The 14,778-nt window shown below is 48.8% G+C and overlaps 1 pseudogene; it reads left to right on the forward strand.

Annotated features, from left to right (window-relative positions):
• Window positions 1–2,394, forward strand: part of LOC128923412 (large subunit ribosomal RNA) — a 2,762-nt pseudogene extending 368 nt beyond the window's left edge.
• The last annotated feature ends 12,384 nt before the right edge of the window (window positions 2,395–14,778 follow it).

The raw sequence follows: 14,778 nt of genomic DNA on the forward strand, positions 1-14,778 counted from the left end.
CCGTGAGGGAAAGTTGAAAAGAACTCTGAATAGAGAGTTAAATAGTACGTGAAACTGCTTAGAGGTTAAGCCCGATGAACCTGAATATCCATTATGAAAAATTCATCATTATAACTGTGATATTTATAATATTATAGTAATAGTGTGCATTTTTTCATATAAGGACATTGTAATCTATTAACATAATAAAATATTTATCAAAAGATCATTGGTGTTAAGTTTATTCAAATTAATTTGCTTTTAGCTTATTAACATAGAATAAATACTGATGATTTGATAAAGTGTTGATAGATTTTACATATATAATGCTTAAATTCTTTTGAATTTTACAATAATATTATTATCATTGATTTTAATATTAATTGTATGCATTTATATGATTAACAATGCGAAAGATTCAGGATACCTTCGGGACCCGTCTTGAAACACGGACCAAGGAGTCTAACATATGTGCAAGTCATTGGGTTATATTAAACCTAATGGCGAAATTAACTTAACTTTTATATAATGGGATTAATTTTTAGTGAAATATTTTACTATTAATTCAATCCCGGGGCGTTCCATATAGTTATGTATAATGATAATTTATTATTATTTATACCTCTAACTGGAGCGTACCTTGAGCATATATGCTGTGACCCGAAAGATGGTGAACTATACTTGATTAGGTTGAAGTCAGGGGAAACCCTGATGGAAGACCGAAACAGTTCTGACGTGCAAATCGATTGTCAGAATTGAGTATAGGGGCGAAAGACCAATCGAACCATCTAGTAGCTGGTTCCCTCCGAAGTTTCCCTCAGGATAGCTGGTGCATTTAAATATTATGTAAAATAATCTTATCTGGTAAAGCGAATGATTGGAGGCCTTAGAGTCGAAACGACCTTAACCTATTCTCAAACTTTAAATGGGTAAGAACCTCACCTTTCTTGATATGAAGGTTGAGGTTATGATATAATGTGCCCAGTGGGCCACTTTCGGTAAGCAGAACTGGCGCTGTGTCATGAACCAAACGTAATGTTACGGTGCCCAAATTAACAACTCATGCAGATACCATGAAAGGCGTTGGTTGCTTAAAACAGCAGGACGGTGGACATGGAAGTCGTAATCCGCTAAGGAGTGTGTAACAACTCACCTGCCGAAGCAACTAGCCCTTAAAATGGATGGCGCTTAAGTTGTATACCTATACATTACCGCTAAAGTACATGATTTATAATACAATTTCGGTTGGATTATAAATTTTGAAACTTTAGTGAGTAGGAGGGTACAATGGTGTGCTTAGAAGTGTTTGGCGTAAGCCTGCATGGAGCCGCCATTGGTACAGATCTTGGTGGTAGTAGCAAATAATCGAATGAGACCTTGGAGGACTGAAGTGGAGAAGGGTTTCGTGTGAACAGTGGTTGATCACGAGTTAGTCGGTCCTAAGTTCAAGGCGAAAGCCGAAAATTTTCAAGTTTTAATGAATTGTTGAGAATATATTATTATGTTTTCTTCATAGTAATTAAACACTTGAATAATTTTGAACGAAAGGGAATACGGTTCCAATTCCGTAACCTGTTGAGTATCCGTTTGTTATTAAAAATGGGCCTTGTGCTCATCCTGGCAACAGGAACGACCATAAAGAAGCCGTCGAGAGGTATCGCAAGAGTTTTCTTTTCTGTTTTATATTCGTACTACCATGGAAGTCTTTCGAAGAGAGATATGGTAGATGGACTAGAAGAGCATGACATTTACTGTTGTGTCGATATTTTCTCCTCGGACCTTGAAAATTTATGGTGGGGTTACGCAAACTTCTCAACAGGCCGTACCAATATCCGCAGCTGATCTCCAAGGTGAAGAGTCTCTAGTCGATAGAATAATGTAGGTAAGGGAAGTCGGCAAATTAGATCCGTAACTTCGGGATAAGGATTGGCTCTGAAGATTGAGATAGTCGGGCTTCATTGGGAAGCAATCCATGGTTTATGTACTCGTTCTGGGTAAATAGAGAATTTCGGTTCTTGTTCCCCGGATAGTAGTTACGTAGATAATTGTGGAACTTTCTTGCTAAAATTTTATAAGAATTATGTCGCAAGATATATATTCTTATTTAATTATAACGATTATCAATTAACAATCAATTCAGAACTGGCACGGACTTGGGGAATCCGACTGTCTAATTAAAACAAAGCATTGTGATGGCCCTAACGGGTGTTGACACAATGTGATTTCTGCCCAGTGCTCTGAATGTCAAAGTGAAGAAATTCAAGTAAGCGCGGGTAAACGGCGGGAGTAACTATGACTCTCTTAAGGTAGCCAAATGCCTCGTCATCTAATTAGTGACACGCATGAATGGATTAACGAGATTCCTACTGTCCCTATCTACTCATTCGATTGTAGAATTTCAGATTGTTCAGACGTGTTTTCGTTTCTGTGCGTTTTCTGTGTCGTGAATTTTGTGTGAATTGGTGTTTTTTGTGTGGGAGCCCTCAGCATTGGATGTAAGTACATTCATTTTGAGTATTTGTGTATTAGTTTGTGATTTGTGGTAGTTTTTTAGCGCATTTGCATACATATTTACGCATTAGTATATTAATATATACGTGTGTGTATATATGTGTGTTTTTCATAAAAAATTTTCATTTTCAATATATGTTCGATTGTATGTGTAGATAAAGTTTGTCAGTATGTGTATACTTTTTCTGTAGTTGGCTTTGTGTATTTTTACATTACTGCAAGTGTTTGAATATATATACAATTGTATGTATATTTTCTCATTTGTTAGTTTGTGTGTGCATATCATAGCTGGCTTTTGAAAATTTTTACATTGCGGCAGGTGTTTATTTATATACGTGTAGTTGAGTGTATTTTTGGAAATTTGAATTTGTGTTTGTGAAAAGAAAATTTGTTTGAGCAAGTGTTTTTTGTGTGACGTAATTTGTTTTTCGTTTGTTTTTTTTTTTTTTTTTGAGCACAGGTGTTTTTTGAGCACAGGTGATTTCGTGCACAGGTGTTTTTGAGCATAGGTGTTTTCGAGCACAGGTGTTTTTGAGCACAGTTGTTTTCGAGCACAGTTGTTTTCGAGCACAGGTGTTTTTGAGCACAGTAGTTTTGTGTGTGTAGCCGCGTGTTAGGTAGTACCTTTTGGGGTTTACGTGGTTTACCCACATTGTTAGCGTGGGTGCTGACTCTCATAGAGTCTCAGTGTTTTCTGTGTTTGTTGTTTTTCTGCTTTTTGGTTTTTCTGCCACTGAGTGTTGTGTCGAGTGTCTGGTACTGAGTTGCCACTTGTCTCCGGGGGGATTGGGCAGGTTTTGCTCAAAGGGTGCCGGTGTCTGTCCGAGTGTTGAAGGTGCTGATTTTTGTTTAGACTGCGTTCGTAGCTGTTAACCTTTTGACCTACAGTGCGATTTGGTTCAGCTCCACATCGGTTGGCTTGGAGCCGTTACGGGGACTTTGTTCTGTCCGGCGGTTTATTGGGTGACCAGTTCCAGACCGTTGGCTGGAGTTGTGGGTTGTGCCCTTGCGATTTCGCAATAATCGACTGCTTAGGTGGTAGCAGCCACTGGACGATTCTATTCTTATAGTTAGTTCCTTCAGTGCGTTCAGTCACACGTGTCTTGAGAGCAGCTGTTCCAAGTCTTGTCTGGTCGAGTGGCTTCTGTGCCAGTGTTTTGCCGGCGGATCAGCCTGCCTGGTGAAAGGCCGGAAGTAGAAATGCTTCCCTCACGGAGGAGAAGGGCTAAGCACCCTGCTGGGAATGAGGGGAAAGAGCTAGCGTTAGCAGTGGAGACCTCGTCGGCTGATGAAGGTACTGGACCTTCGGTTGGGTCCCCGCCGCGTAGGAAGGTTAGGATAGGATCGCCATCGTTGGTGATGTTAGGGGATGGGAGTAGTTGTGCTAATATGGGTGACACCGCTGAAGAAGTGGTTGTCCACCCTATTGTTAGCAAGCGTGGAGGTGTAGTAAGGATTAAGGGGAAGAAGCGCATTAAGGGTACTTCTGCAAAGGAGTGTCCTGTTAGCGCTGTTAAGGAGGGTGGAGAAAATGGTGGTGTGGTTGGGGGAGGCGCTATTAGCCATGTTGCTGCCATGAAGGCAGTGACGGCGGAATTAAACGCATTGGTGTTTGGGGTTGAAGACTTTGAGGTCACTACTGCGAAGGGGCTGATGGAGCTTGCCTCGAAGTACGAGGTGCTTCTGATGACGGTGGTAACCGAGAATGCCCATCTTCGCGGTCAGGTTGACGCTCTCAGGGGGGGTTGTGGGGGATCTATTCCCCAATCGAAGAGGTCGGTTGTGGGTTTGGCTCCGGCTGAGTCGGTGCGTGCGCCTCCAGCGCCAGTGTTGGAGGCGATTGCTCCGGCATTGCCGAAGCCGGTTGAGACTTGGTCGGTGGTGGTGAGAAGCAAGGCCCCTACCACCTCCTCTAAGGAGGTGATTAAGAAGGTCGTGAAGGAGGTGGGACCTTCCCTCGGAGTGCGTGTACACGAGGTGAAGCCGATTAAGGGTGGTGGGGTGGTTATTCGCACCCCCTCTGTTTTAGAGAGGGAAAAGGTGGCGAATAATGCCAAGTTCGGGGAGGTGGGGTTGGATGTGAGTGTGAACCGGAAGTTGGGTCCGCGGGTTGTGGTTCAGGGGGTTCACACCGAAATCTCCCATGATGACTTCATGGAGGAGCTCTTTCGGTTGAACCTTCAGATGTGCGGATGGTCAGTCGGCCCTGGAAGGTGGCTGCTGATGGTAGCACCAACGTTGTCCTTGAGGGGTCGGACAAATTAATGTCCGCCCTTTTGGAGGCGGGAAGGTGCTACATAAAGTGGTTCTCCTTCAGGGTTCGACCGGATAGCCCAGTTGCTGGCTGCTTCCGGTGTATGGGTTTTGACCATAGAGTGGCTGAGTGTAGGGCCAAATCAGATGTTTGTAGGCGGTGCGGTCAAGAAGGACATAGAGCTGCCGGTTGTGGTAATGCCCCTCATTGTCGCAACTGTGCATTTAAGGGTAGGCCAGCTGGGCATCTTATGATGTCAGCTGTTTGCCCGATTTACTGTGGCGTTGTTGAGCGTGCCCTCTCCAGACACTGATGGGGGGGGTTTTTCAGCTTAATTGTCAGGGGTCGTATGCCGTTATGTGTGAGTTGGGGGGTTGTATGATTGAGGGGGGGGGTGTGGCATTGCCTTACTTCAGGAGCCTTACGCCACCAATGGTGTGGTTCGGGGTCTTCCTGGAGGTTTTAGGGTCTTTACGGACCTTGGGGTTAATGCTGCAATAGTTGTGAATGATTCCGGCTACGATTGTGTAGTCTTGGATTCGTCACAACAGGGGGTGTGTGTGTCTATAGAGGGGGAGTTCGGTAGAATGATTGTCGCTAGTTTGTATTGCAAATTTAGCGAGCCCCTAGAGCCCTACCTGGGCTATATGGATAAGTTACTACTTCTGGCGAGTGGTAGCCCATTATTCCTAGGGTTGGATGCGAATGCCTCGTCCTCGATGTGGTTTAGTAAGGTATCTAGACATTCGTCTGGATATCAAAGCCACGTTCGAGGCGAGGTAATGAATGAATGGGTGTTGGCTAAGGGCCTTCACATTCTGAATGAGCCGAGTGAGTGGTATACGTTTGATGGGCCTAGGGGTGTGAGTGATATTGACGTGACGCTTATGAATGAGGCAGCAAGTAGAGTGTTTGATTTTAAGTGGGAGGTTAGAGGAGGGTGGGGTCTGAGTGATCATAATTTGATCCAAATTGTGGTTGCTCCTCGTTCCCCTCCTTTGGTGTGTGTGAGTCCATTGCGGCGATGGCGTACCTCTGGTATTGACTGGAACCGATATGGACAGAGTGTAAGGGAAGCGGTGTTAGAAATACCGCTTAGAGTGTTTGATGATCTGGAAGTGGATGAGCAAATTGCTCGGCTGTGTGAGTTGGTGTGGGGTGTGAATGACAGATTGTTGAGGAAGTGTGGAAGTTTTAGGGTTAGAAAAATTAAGTGGTGGACGCATGAGTTAACCTTGAAGAGGAGGACTGTCCGGCGGTTGAGACGAAAGTTTCAACGTGCTCGGCGGTTCAATTCTGACAGGCTGTCCCAGTTTAGGTATGATTTTAGTTGTGCGATGAATGAATATAAAGATATGATTGTGAAAATTAAAGAAGAAGAGTGGAGGAGTTGTGTGAATGACAATAGGGATGACCCCTGGGGTCAGGTCTATAAGATCTGCAGGGGTCGTAAGAGGGAGGATATCACCTCTCTTCGTATTGGTGACACTGTGTTATCAACGTGGAGAGAGTGTGCTGGGGTTCTGTTAGGAGCGTTCTTTCCCAGGGCTGAGGTTCAGGCACCCCATGCACATGAGGTACCTGTTCCTCCATTAGATGATGGGGAGCTGGGATATGCCTTTGGCCTGGTCAGGTCTAAACGGTCTCCAGGTTTTGATGGTCTGAACGGAGAGATGTGCAAATGCTTGTGGAAGTTCATTCCGGAATACTTGGAGGTCATTTATGATAAGTGCATTTGTGAGGGATATTTTCCACGTGAGTGGAAAAGTGCCAGGGTTGTTCCTCTCCTGAAGTCTCCTGATAAGATCAGGAGTGATCCTCGTTCTTATCGGGGCATCAGTCTCCTTCCAGTGCTTGGGAAAGTGCTGGAAAGAGTTATGGTGGAACGGCTTCAGGAGCTAACGCGGGATTTGAGGTCGAATAGGCAGTATGGGTTCAGGAAAGGACGCAGTGTTGAAGATGCCTGGATGTATGTTCAGAATGCTGTGAGGGAGAATACCAACAAATATGTCCTTGGCATATTTGTTGACTTCAAGGGGGCGTTTGATTACCTAATCTGGGATCGTGTGATTCAACGGCTAGAGGAACTTAACTGTTCGGAAATTAGTCTCTGGCGGAGCTTCTTTTCGGACAGGAAAGCCTCTATCGTTGGTATGAATGGGAGTGTGGAGATTGGAGTGGTTCGTGGCCGCCCGCAGGGATCCATCTGTGGTCCATATATTTGGAACCTCATGATGGACTCACTGCTTGGGCAGCTCGAACCACTCTGCAGGTGTTGTGCGTATGCGGATGACCTGCTTCTTTTAGTCGAAGGCTGTTCGAGGTCTGAGATTGAAAGGGTAGGAGGGCAATTGTTGGAGATTGCTCATAATTGGGGTGTGGGTGTGGGGGTTGACATATCGATGGATAAAACGGTGACAATGCTCTTAAAGGGTAGACTGTCACCGGGGCGTCCACCGGTTGTCCGTGTGAATGGGGTCAGCATCAGGTATGTGACGCAAGTCAAATATCTGGGGTTGACCATGAGTGAAAGAATGTGTTTTACTCCACACTTAGTGAATGTGAAGCGGCGGCTGCAGGCGATTGTTGGTAGTGTCAGGCGCGTTTTACGGAGTGATTGGGGTCTCGGGCGTCGTGCTGTTCGCTCCATATATCGAGGTTTGTTTGTGGCCTGTGCCACTTATGGATCTCCTATATGGTGGAAGGTGGCTACGATGGTTTCGGGTCATCGAAAACTTCTTTCTATACAGCGTTGCATGATGCTTGCCTGTTTGCCTGTATGTCGCACCGTTTCTACGGATGCGTTGCAGGTTTTATTGGGTGTGCCCCCTCTTGACCTGATTGTTTTACAGCGTGCTGTTTCTTTCAGGTTGAGGAGGGGTTTGAGTGTGTTATTGCTGCGGAATGAATGGATTTCTGACGATGATGTGGAGAGGTTGGGATATCTAGGAAGCAAGAGGCTTCTAGATGACAGGGTTAGGAGTAGGTGGCAAGACCGTTGGGATAATAGTCCTAACGGTCGTGTGACTTATGAGTACATTCGGGATGTTGGGTTTGTTGGGGAAAACCCAGATTTCAGATTCTGTCTGAGTCTGGGTTTCCTACTTACGGGGCATGGGCCTATGAATGCTTTTTTGCATCAGAGGCGCCTCTCTGATGGAATGGAATGTATGTGTGGGGCGCGTGTTGAGGATTGGGTGCATGTTATTGCTGAATGCCCGATGTACTCGGACATTAGGGACCTTGGGGGTATGGGGATTAGTTGGACTGATGGACGGTTAGATGTTAGTGGTGTGATCTCCACTAGTTGGGATGCCGAACGATTAGAATTATTTGGTGTGTTTGCGCGTGAGGTGTTTAAGCGGCGAAGACAATTAGCTGGAAACTAAGTATAGTTTCTTTGTGTGAATGGTGTGTGTATTGTGTGTGTATTGGATGAGAGAATGGGGTCCAACCCCTGGTCACCAGTCCAGAGCAGTATGGAAGCTCAACTGGTAGTAGTTTCAACTACGAGGTCTGACCGGAGACTTAATTCTGGTACCACGGGGAGTAGGAGCCCTTGGAGTTCGCTCCAACCTACTCGTGCGGACTGGCCCCTCGGGGAGTATCGTGGTGGTTGTGGTTTAATACCCGAATGCGGGGAGAGTGATATTTGTCACTCAATGTGGAGTTGCATTGCAACCGGGTGCTGGACCCAAAGTACGGCAGAGGTTTTAGATAGGCCTCGAACCTCACCAAGGTGGCTAGTGTGTCCATTCCACACGCCAATTGGTACTGAATAATGCATTGCACTTTTCGGGGCGCTGATCATCGCATTGATTTGATCCGCTGTGCTTTTGAGCACCGTGAGGTAAGGCCGTCGTCGGCAGGTACTCACGTTAATATTGGCTTTAGATGTCCCTATCTACTACATTGATCTGTCCGGCGGTCTTTTTGAGTAGCGTTTTCAGACCTTTGGCTGGGTTGTGGGCTGTGCCCTCGCGAGAGCGCATTAACCGACTGCTTGGGTGGTGACTGCTACAGAGCGAGTACACGTGTGAGTCAGCGTCTTCAGTGCGTTCAGTTGCACGCGCCTGGAGAGCAGCTGTTTCGGGTTTTACCTGAGCAGGTAGCTTCTGCGCCAGTGTTCGCCGGCGTAACAGCCTGCCTGGGGGTAGGCCGAAGGTGGGAATGGCTCCACCACGGAGGAGGAGGGTTAGGTCCCTCGCTGCAAGCGACGGGTCGGGCCCCATAACAGTGATGGTGGAAACGTCGTCGGGTGATGAGGAGGTGAGGCCACCGGTGAGGTCTCCGCCGCGGAGGAGGGCGCGTTTGGGGTCGCCTCTGTCGTTGAAATCAGAGGATGGTGGGAGTGAGAGCGGTAGCGGAATAGGTGGCACCGCTGAAAAAGCGGTTGCTCACCCCGCAGTTTCGGGTGCTGCTAAGCCGGCCGAGAGCGGCGGTAACAGCGGCACTGGGAAGGGCGTCGCGGATAAGGGCGTCGCGAAAAAGGGCGTTGCTCAAAAGAGCGTCGCGAAGGAGGGTTGGACGAAAGTCAGCTCGGGGAAGGAGGGAGGGAAACTTGAGGGTGGAGTTAATGGGGGTGTGGTTGGGGGAGGCGCTATCAGCCATGTCGCTGCCATGAAGGCAGTGATGGCTGAATTAAATGCCTTGGTGTTTGGGGTGAAGGACTTTGAGGTCACTACCGCGAAGGGGCTGATGGAGCTTGCCTCGAAGTACGAGGCGCTCCTGATGACGGTAGTAACCGAGAATGCCCATCTTCGCGGTCAGGTTGACGCTCTAAGGGGGGGTTCTGGGGGATATATTGCCCAACCGAAGAGGTCGGTTGTGGGGTTGGCTCCGGCTGAGTCGGTGCGTGCGCCTCCAGCACCTGTGTTGGAGGCGATTGCTCCGGCATTGCCGAAGCCCGTGGAGACGTGGTCGGTGGTTGTGCGCAGCAAGGCCCCGACGACTTCCTCTAAGGAAGTCATCAAAAAGGTGGTGAAAGAGGTGGGACCTTCCCTCGGAGTGCGAGTGCACGAGGTGAAGCCGATTAAGGGTGGTGGGGTGGTTATTCGCATCCCCTCTGTTTTAGAGAGGGAAAAGGTGGCGAATAATGCCAAATTCGGGGAGGTGGGATTGGATGTGACTGTGAACCGGAAGTTGGGTCCGCGGGTTGTGGTTCACGGGGTTCACACCGAAATCTCCCATGATGACTTCATGGAGGAGCTCTTTCGGTTGAACTTCCAGGACGTCAGCCCTGAGGCACGAAAGTCGGATGTGCGGATGGTCAGTCGGCCCTGGAAGGTGGCCGCTGATGGTAGCACCAACGTTGTCCTTGAGGGTTCGGACAAATCAAAGTCCGCCCTCTTGGAAGCGGGAAGGTGCTACATAAAGTGGTTTTCCTTCAGGGTTCGACCGGATACCCCTGTTGCTGGCTGCTTCCGGTGCATGGGTTTTGACCATAGAGTGGCTGAGTGTAGGGCCAAATCAGATGTCTGTAGGAGGTGCGGTCAGGAAGGCCACAGAGCTGCCGGTTGCGTCAATGCACCCCATTGTCGCAACTGTGCATTTAAGGGTAGGCCAGCTGGGCATCTTATGATGTCCGCTGTCTGCCCCATATACTGTGGCGTTGTTGAGCGCGCCCTCGCCAGACACTGATGGGGGGTATCTTTCAGCTAAATTGTCAGGGATCGTATGCCGTGATGTGTGAGTTGGGGGGTTGTATGCTTGAGGGTGGGTGCGGCATTGCCTTACTCCAGGAGCCCTACACCACCAATGGTGTGGTTCGGGGTCTTCCTGGGGTTTTCAGGGTCTTTACGGACCTTGGGGGTAATGCCGCAATTGTTGTGACGGATCCAAACTACGATTGCGTAGTGTTGGATTCGTCGCAACAGGGGGTGTGTGTTTCAGTAGAGGGGGAGTTCGGTAGAATGATTGTCGCTAGTTTGTATTGCAAATTTAGCGAGATCCTAGAGCCCTACCTGGGCTACATGGATAAGCTACTACTACTGGGGAGTAGTAGCCCATTTATCCTAGGGTTGGATGCAAATGCCTCGTCCTCGATGTGGTTTAGTAAGGTATCCAGACATTCGTCTGGATATCAAAGCCACATCCGAGGCGAGGTATTGAGTGAATGGGTGGTGGCTAAGAGCCTCCACATTTTGAATGAGCCGAGTGAATGGTTTACGTTTGAGGGGCCTAGGGGCATGAGTGATATTGACGTAACGTTAATGAATGAGGCAGCAAGGAGAGCGTTTGACGTCAGTTGGGAGATTAGGGGAGGGTGGGGATTGAGTGACCATAATTTGATACAAATTATGGTTTCTCCGCAATCCACACCCTCGGCGTACGTGGGTCCATTGCGGCGATGGCGTACCTCTGGTACTGACTGGAACCAATATGGACAGAATGTAAGGGAAGCGGTATTGGAAATACCGCTTAGTGAGTTTGAGGAACTGGGGGTGGACGAGCAAATTGCTCGGCTGTATGAGTTGGTCTGGTGTGTTAATGATAGGGTTTTCAGGAAGTATGAAAGTTCTAGGATTAGGAAAATTAAGTGGTGGACGAATGAGTTAACCTTGAAGAGGAGGACTGTCCGGCGGTTGAGACGAAAGTTTCAGCGTGCTCGGCGGTCCAATTCGGATAGGTTATCCCAGATCAGATATGATTTTAGTTGTGCGGTTAGGGAGTATAAGGATGTGCTTGTGAGAATAAAAGAAGAGGAATGGAGGAGCTTTGTTTGGGAGAATAGGGACGACCCCTGGGGGCAGGTCTACAGGATCTGCAGGGGTCGTAAGAGGGAGGATATCACCTCTCTTCGCGTTGGTGGCTCTGTGTTATCAACGTGGAGAGAGTGTGCGGAGGTTCTGTTAGGAGCGTTCTTTCCTAGGGCTGAGGTTCAGGCATCTCAAGCACAAGAGGTACCTGTTCCTCCACTAGAAGATGAGGAGTTGGGATACGCCTTTGGCCTGGTTAGGTCTAAACGGTCCCCAGGTTTTGATGGTTTGAACGGAGAGATGTGCAAAAGCTTGTGGAAGTTCATTCCGGAATACTTGGAGGCCATTTATAACAAGTGCGTATGGGAGGGATATTTTCCACGTGAGTGGAAAAGTGCCAGGGTCGTCCCTCTCCTGAAGTCCCCTGATAAGATCAGGAGTGATCCTCGTTCTTATCGGGGCATCAGCCTTCTTCCGGTGCTTGGAAAAGTACTGGAGAGGGTTATGGTGGAACGACTTCAGGAGCTAACGCGGGGTTTGTGGTCGGATAGGCAGTATGGGTTCAGGAAAGGACGCAGTGTGGAAAATGCGTGGATGTATGTGCAGAATGTTGTTAGGGAGAATGTCAACAAGTATGTCCTAGGCATATTTGTTGACTTCAAGGGGGCATTCGATTATATGATCTGGGATCGAGTGATTCAACGGCTAGAGGAACTTTTCTGTCCGGAAATTAGTCTCTGGCGAAGCTACTTTTCGGACAGAAAAGCCTCTATCGTTGGAATGAATGGGAGTGTGGAGATTGGAGTGACTCGTGGCTGTCCGCAGGGATCCATCTGTGGTCCATATATATGGAACCTCATGATGGACTCTCTGCTTGGGCAGCTCGAACCACTCTGTAAGTGTTGTGCGTATGCGGACGACCTTCTTCTCCTTGTTGAAGGTCGCTCAAGGCGTGAGTTGGATCTGTCTGCCTGTATGTCGCACCGTTTCTACGGATGCGTTGCAGGTGTTACTAGGTGCGCCCCCTCTTGACCTGGTTGTCATGCAGCGTGCTGTATCATTCAGGTTAAGAAGGAGTCTGAGTGTGTCATTGCTGCGGAATGATTTGATTTCCGATGATGATGTGGAGAGGGAGGGATATCATCTTAATGCATTCTTGCATAAGAGGCACCTTGAAGATAGTCCAGAGTATATGTGTGGGGCGTGTGTTGAGGATTGGGTGCATGTTATAGCGGAATGCCCGATGTACTCAGACATTAGGGACCTTGGGGGTATGGGGATTAGTTGGACTGATGGACGGACAGATGTTAGTGGTGTGATCTCCACTAGTCGGAATGCCGAGCAGTTAGGGTCGTTTGAAAGATTTGCGCGCGTGTTGTTCAGGCGGCGAAGACAATTGGCTGAAGACCGGAGTTAGCTTCTGGTATGAAAGGTGTATGAATTGGATGAGAGAATGGGATTCAATCCCTGGTCACCAGTCCAGAGCTGTATGGAAGCTCAACTGGTAGTAGTTTCGGCTACGAGGTCTGACCGGAGACTTAATTCTGGTACCACGGGGAGCAGGAGCCCTTGGAGTTCGCTCCAACCTGCTCATGCGGACTGGCCCCTCGGGGAGGTGGTTGTGGTTCAATACCCAAATGCGGGGAGAGTGACTTTGGTCACTCAATGTGGAGTTGCATTGCAACCGGGTGCCGGACCCAAAGTACGGCAGAGGTTTTAGATAGGCCTCGAACCCCACCAAGGTGGTTCGTGTCTCCATTCCACACGCCAATTGGTACCGAATAATGCATTGCATTTTCGGGGCGCTGATCATCGCATTGATTTGATCCGCTGTGCTTTTGAGCACCGTGGAGTAAGGCCGTCGTCGGCAGGTACCCACGTTAATCCCACCGGACGTTGTCCCTATCTACTCATTCGTTAGTTGGCTTTCGACGCGGATAGACGTGTGTGCGCATCGTGATTTTTCTTGGTGAGTTTTTCTTTGCGATTTATTGGTGGAAATTTTTCGGTACTTCCTTTTGTGCGAACATTTGTTTACGCGGTGTGTAGGCACCGTTATTGCCTGGCGTGGGTAGCTAGTGTTGTTGTTGCTACGGTCGCGTGTGAATTTGTGCGACTGCACATTTTGTGCATTCTCCACATTTTTGTGCGCGCGTGGTTGCGGTTTTTCGGTACGGGCGAGTGTTTTTGTACAGTCGCGGTTGACTGTACGGCGTGTACTGGCAAGTACAACTTTGTTGTTTTCCTTAAGTAGCGTGGGTATCCACACGTTTGTTGTTGGTGGGCTGTCGCACAGTTTCAGTGGTTTACCGTGTTGTTAGTATTCCCACTGGCTGGATTGCCTACCGGTGAGTGCTGTGCTGAGCGCCTGGCGTTCAGTTGCACTTGTTTCGGGTTTGCTCGGACAGTTTTGCCCAAAGGGTGCTAGCGACTGTACCAGTGCTGAAGTAGCTGACTGGTGTGCAGATTACGGTCGTAGAAGTAACTGTTTAACCTACGGTGCGGTTCGGTGCAGTACCACAGCGGTTGACTTGCGACCGTTACGGGGACATAGATCTGTCCGGCGGTCTTTTTGAGTAACCTTTTTCCAGACCTTTGGCTGGAGTTTTGGCTGTGCCCTCGCGAGTGCGCATTAATCGACCGCTTAGGTGGTCACTGCTATAGAGCGGGTTTGTGTGTAGGTCGGCATCTTCAGTGCGTTCAGTCGCTCGTGCTTGGAGAGCAGCTGTTCTCGAGTTTAGCCTGAACGGGTGGCTTCTGCGCCAGTGTTTCGCCAGCGTATCAGCCTGCCTGGGGGTAGTCTGGAGGTGGTAATGCCTCCACCACGGAGAAGGAGGGTTAAGTCCCTCGCTGAAAGCGAAGGGTCGGGCCCCACAACAGTGATGGTGGAAACATCGTCGTGCGATGAGGAGGTGAGGCCACCGGTGAGGTCTCCACCGCGGAGGAGGGCGCGTTTGGGGTCGCCTCTGTTGGCGAATTCGAGGGACGGAAGCGGTAGTGGTAGCGGAATAGGTGGCACCGCTGAAAAAGCGGTTGTGCACCCCGCATGAAGTCGGGCGAGGTGAAAAGCGGTACGGTTGTTGCGGAGAATGGTGTCGCGAGTAAGGGCGCCGTTAAGAAGGGTGCCGCTAAGAAGGCCGTCGCGAGTGGGAGGGAATTGGAAAAGAAGGGAGAGAAAAAGGGGGTTGAAACTATTGGGGGTGTGGTTGGGGGAGGCGCTATCAGCCATGTTGCTGCCATGAAGGCAGTTACGGCTGAATTAAACGCCTTGGTGTTTGGGGCTAAGGACTTAGAGGTCACTACCGCGAAGGGGCTGATGGAGCTTGCCTCGAAGTA

The sequence above is a fragment of the Zeugodacus cucurbitae genome, chromosome X (genome assembly GCF_028554725.1).
Source record: "Zeugodacus cucurbitae isolate PBARC_wt_2022May chromosome X, idZeuCucr1.2, whole genome shotgun sequence".
NCBI classification, from domain to species: domain Eukaryota; kingdom Metazoa; phylum Arthropoda; class Insecta; order Diptera; family Tephritidae; genus Zeugodacus; species Zeugodacus cucurbitae.